The sequence below is a fragment of the Myotis brandtii genome, unplaced genomic scaffold, assembly GCF_000412655.1.
Source record: "Myotis brandtii unplaced genomic scaffold, ASM41265v1 scaffold389, whole genome shotgun sequence".
In the NCBI taxonomy this organism is placed as follows: Eukaryota; Metazoa; Chordata; class Mammalia; order Chiroptera; family Vespertilionidae; genus Myotis; species Myotis brandtii.
Window position 1 is genome coordinate 2,156,202 of NW_005364914.1, and position 6,000 is coordinate 2,162,201.

Below are 6,000 nucleotides of genomic sequence, written 5' to 3' on the forward strand. Positions count from 1 at the left end.
CATATGGAGTCATTAACGGGCGATAGAGATAAAAAAATGGTCATAAGATCATGCCTGGCCCTAACTGGTTTGGCTCAGTGGATAGAGCGTCGGCCTGCGGACTGAAAGGTCCCAGGTTCGATTCTGGTCAAGGGCATGTATCTTGGTTGCGGGCACATCCCCAGTAGGAGGTGTGTAGGAGGCAGCTGATCGATGTTTCTCTCTCAACGATGTTTCTAACTCTCTATCCCTCTCCCTTCCTCTCTGTAAAAAAATCAATAAAATATATTAAAAAATAAAAAGATCATGCCTGGGTGATGCTCTCTACATCCACAAGGTCAAGGATGGCAATTTTCAGGAGTCTCACAATTTTCCCCTATTATGACGTTTAAGAATGTTTCTAGATTAGCTTTGTTAGTAATGTAGACTAAAAAAAAATGCAATGGGTCAGTTGATAAAGACCATAATTAGAAATACAAAAGGGCTAGCTTTTTAAAAAGAATCAGAAAGGAGCATGATGGGCAACATTTTGATACTTTTAGCTTCTTCTTTAAGAGTGTGTGTGTATGTGTGTGTGTGTGTGTGTGTGTGCACTCAATAATATATTTTTATTGATTTCAGAGAGGAAAAGAGAGGTAGAGAAAGGCAGAAATATCAGTGGTGAGAGAGAATCATTGATCAGCTGCCTCCTTCACACCCCACACTGGGGATCGAGACTGCAACCCAAGCATATGCCCTGACCAGCAATCAAACTGTGACCTCCTGGTTCATAGGCTGACACTCAACCACTGAGCCATGACAGCCGGGTGGGTTCCCCATTTTTGCAGTACTTAATGTACAATTAAAAAACACCCTGGAATGTTGACTACATAAGTTGTGCATTGCTTTCTCTTGGATTCAAAATGTAAAGGCATAAATCTAAGGCTGCCTATTATACAAATAAGTGACAGGGAAAAGTCAAAGAAGCACAGATAAACTATTACAGGGTTTTGTGTTTTTTTTAAAAAATCTTCCATCATTTTATTCTAACAGAAAAAGAATTTTTACGAAAATATAAAATACACAAATTTTTCTGTTCAGACCATACATGAAGCCTGAATATTACTTGAAGTTGATAACAGAAACTGGTGTTTCCAAATATGTCACTGAATTCAACACTTTTAAGCCTTGAGCCAATGCAGAACTTACTGAATCAAATTTTCTTTTTCTTTTTTTTAAAGTGGGAAAGGTAGAGAACTGTAAAGTCAGTCATAAAACATGGGATACTGAGGGATGACTCAAACAATCTGACTTACTACTGTATGTACACACATTCATTTTCTCGAATTAGTCTGTACCATTGGAAACTGCATCAACCCATAAAAATAACTCATACGCCTATTATGTTTTTCCATTTTAAGCTTGTAATAGCAGTAACGACCTCAGCAAAAGACATTTCCTTAAAATTAATGGTTGGCTGGGAGGCAGAGCCAAGGGCCACTGGTTCCTCCCAGCTGGTCATTAATCCTCAGGAAATGCCTGTACCTCCATCATTATTGCTAAAGCACCATTACAGAAAATTCTCACAGTTCCAATATATGGAAATTTGAGGCTATTACGCAAGCCCGTGGTATTCATGTTAGTTAACAGGCCACCACTGAGCACAGAGGACGTAATTATCAAAACGACAGAAGGGAAAATACTGTTCTCCTAGGTCTGTAAGGTTATAGGAAATAGGAACTAGCCTTATGGAAAGAGGTGTATTTGAAGCTAAAAGACATTAATTTAAAGGGAGATTTGCAATCACCTATGTAAAAGTTAATAAAAGACATGGCATCCATTCCCATTACTTTGTTTTAAAACATTCTTTTTAAAGATACAAATTAAGGTTGTATTGAAACGGCCTCCCAAATTGATTAGGTAATATTTAAAAGAATGAGGACAGGAGGATTGTTTATGAATACGAATTATTACACTCCACCAAGGGAATGCAAACAGGGGAGAGTGCTGAGTACGAGTAGGTTGTTTTTGTTGTTGTTGTTTAAATCCTCACCTGAGGATACTTTCTCCATTGATTTCCAGAGATAGTGGAAGGGAGGGAGAGAAACACAGAGAGGGAAATGTTGATTTGAGAGAGACACACAGATTGGTTACCTCTCATATGTGCTCCAACCCTGGTGGGGATTAAGCCTGCAACCAAGGTACATGCCCTTGACTGGAATCGAACCTGTGACCCTTCAGTCTAAGGGCTGATGTTCTAATCACTGAGCAAAGTTGGCCAGGGCTTTTAAAAAAATTATATGTAAAAGAGCTTCACAGACAAAAAAAAGCTAAAGGAGTTCATCACCACCAAACCAGTATTATATGAAATAGTGAAGGGTATTTCTTTAAGAGGAAGAAGAAGAAAAAGGTAAAGATAAGAAATATGAACAACAAAGTGACAACAAATACATACCTATCAACAATTTAATCTAAAAATCAAATGAATCTGATGAACAGAATAAACTGGTGAATCAGGGGCATGGGAATGGAACAGACTGACGATTCTCAGAGGGAAGGGGTTTTTGGTGGCTGTGGGAAGAGATTAGATAAAGATCTTACATGCATGTATGCATTACCTATGGACACAGACAATAGGGTGGCAAGGGCCTGGGGCAGGGTGGGAACTGGGTGGAGAGGAGCTGGGGGGAAAAAGAGGGGTATATGTAATAATCTCAACAAAAAAGATTTTAAAAAAAAGAAATCCTGAAAAAAATGATATATACACCATTAAATATTATATAGCAAATATTTTGTTCTAGACTTTAGGACTACAAAACATGTTTAAGTTCAGTGGTTTTTTTTTAAAAAAAATCTTAGCTAGAGGCTTAGCACATGCAAACTAGTATCTAATAACTGAAGATCAAAATGATTTAAAAAAAAAACAATGCTGGTATTCTGCAACAGTTTTCAATTCTCAAAAAAATTTTTTTACTGGCTTCCAGGCTGAAATGAAAATGAGGTGTTTTCAGGTCTATTCATTCCCTCCTTTAAATAAACGGGGTCCAACAAACGGTTTCAAAGCAGGGAATTAATCCAAAAATCACACCCAAAACAGTCCATAAATCTTTTCAATGTGTTATTGTAACAAACTACAAATGTTGGGTATGATGCTTTACATTTAATGAAATTCATTGCAGGTTCTCATTGTGTGTTACAAATACCTGACTGGTTCTAAAAATGGTTTTGAAGCTAACGAGACCTGTTATGGGTTGGACTGTGTTCCAGAAAAAGATGTTGAGGTCCTAATCCCCTGAGTATTTATGAATGGGACCTTATTTGGAAATAGGCTCTTTGAAGATGTAATCAAGTTAAGATGAGGTCCTCCGGGTAGGCTCTAACCAAACATGACTGGTGTTCTTTTCAGAGAAGAAGCGACACACAGACACACGGGAAGACTGTTGTCTGACAACAGGGGGAGAAACTGGCGTGATGCCCCTAAAAGCCAAGAAACGTCAAGGATCATCAGCAACACCCAGGGCCATGGCAGAGGCAGGGGACAGCCTCTCCTCCCAGCATGTAGAGACTAGAACTTCTGGTTGCGGGAATTAGAGAACAAATTTCCGTTGTGTTAAGGCACCCAGGTTTGCATTCCTTTGTTACAAATGCATCAGGAAACTAATACAGGACCTGAGGGAAGAGTTTCGTCAGAAGAACTGTCAATGTTACAAATGGAAACCAAGGAAAGACTGGTGGGGTGACAGGAAGTTGCTCCCCATAGCAGAAAAGCAATGGACTAGGAGCCAGGAAACCTGGGTCTTGCCCTAGCTAATGGGCTGGGTGACCATGAGCTGGACACATTTAATTGCCCCTCGTTTTCATTGTGTCTCCTGTAAAATATGAGAGAACTCAACTATATAATCTATAAACTAACTCTAGGGTTATTGTTAGACAGATCAAACACCAAACAGATGAACATTCTCATAGTTAAAAATCACTGTTGTGCCTGGCCGGCATGGCTCAGTGGTTGAGCGTCGACCTATGAACCAGGAGGTCACAGTTCAATTCCAAGTCAGGGCACATGCTCAGGTTGTGGGCTCGATCCCCAGTGTGGGGCATGCAGGAGGCAACCTATTGATGATTCTCTCTCATCTTTTTTTTTTTTTTTAAATCCCTGTTATGGATTGCTTAGACAAGGCCTCAGTGAGAGAAACTGACATAGGAAGCAGAACTTCGGGTTCCCATGGCCACTCCCATGACCACACCAGCAGTTCGACCACATTCATTTGGATCAAGTAAGGCCCAAAGAAGTGTGCTATGGAGGTAATAGCAGGCTACCCTGATAATCCTTTATAATTTTTCCTTTAATACAACTGTTTTTTCTGTACTTCTAAGATTTTCAAAATGTTTCCAGCTGACTACAAAGTAAGCTTTTGTTTAAATAAGATCATCACCCCCCAAAATAAAATTGTCACTTATAAATCATGAAATTTGAAAGTGCTAACAGGAAAAGTATTAATCCAAAGAGGAAAAGAAATGCTTGTGTAAATGTTTATATACCAAGGCATAGTTGAAATTTAGAATCCAATAGGACATTGTAAAAAAATTCACAAAATTTATTCTCTGAAAGGATCCCATAGTGATCAAATATAGGTAATTGCTCATTGGTTACTATGCCCAAACATCATCATCATAATTTTTGCTCAACTAAACAGTCAGATTGCAGGAGTGCTGAGTGGTACGCACAGATCTTTGTCATTCTCAAATGTTAATAACCATAGTTTGACCTATTTGCCAATCCAGTTTTTCTCAGACAGGATTAAGATACCTAGCTGGTGAGGCAGCCTGGCCATCTGCCAAGTGTTTGCACCTCAGCACAGCTTTGGGGAGTGTGTGTGTGTGTGTGTGTGTGTGTGTGTGTGTGTGTGACAGATAATTGCAAATTTTTAAACATTGGGGAACCTAATGTTATTGTAGCACTGTCGAATGGGGATAGTCCCTAAAGGTCTCAACATCGCAGAATTCCACTTAAGTTCATTCTAGAGACTGGGCTAGATAGCAAAGTACAATGCACAGGACATTTTCCACCAATAAATATCAGTCCTTGTGGGCATTTAAAATCGATGTGAAACAAATTTCTGGGGGTTTGGGATGGGGGCCATTTTCCACGTCTTCAGGCCTCTGGAGACATGTTTCAATATATTCCAGAAGGGCAAACAGGCATTCAAATCAGCCTGTTGTACGTGGCCTCAGGAAAAGCAGGTGTGTTACACGCCTAGGCCAACTCTTTGCTTCCTGGCCTCTGAAATTGGCAGAACTCTTAACACAGTACAAAAGCGTAAGTTACTCCAGGCGAGTAGTTAGCTGTGTGCCAAGCCCACCTATGATTTTGCCTGGGCCAGCCAGCCCTTTCTAATGAGGGACTGTGAGAGAGTTACCACACAGCCAGACAGGAACCGAGGGCCAGATTTCCACTCCCCACCTTTCTCCAGCCATGCAAAGCTCTTGTGTATCTAGAGGAGAAGACGTATCTTTATGTCTGTCCGCCCAGGATGTGCCCAAACTCTCAAGCAGCTTGCAGTCCTCAAAGAGAATACCTCTTGTGGTGGATACATGAATCGGCACAGGCAGTGAACGGCACAGAACTTATACACACACAAGTAGGTACACACAAAACTGGGAAAACCTGGATCTGATGGGTGGATTGTGTTCACGCCGTATCCTATTTGAGAGACAGAACTACATAGTTTTACAAAATGCCACCATTGAGGGGAAATTGGGCAAAGTGTACAGGAGATTTTTCAATATAATTTTTTACAACTGCATGTGAATCTGCAATTATCTGAATTAAAAAGGAAGATGAGGATATATTTGCTGGAATTTGAGGTAAAGGAGAAAGGAAGACTACCAGAAAAAAGGCAAGATACTTTTTATTTTAAGAAATATAAATGTGCAAGACTATCAATAGTTTGATATTTTTCCTATCTAGGAATTTGGAGATAATATGGAGAACCTTCCTTCTGACCTTTTTTTTGGGGGGGAGGGGGGCGGTGGAGGATTGGG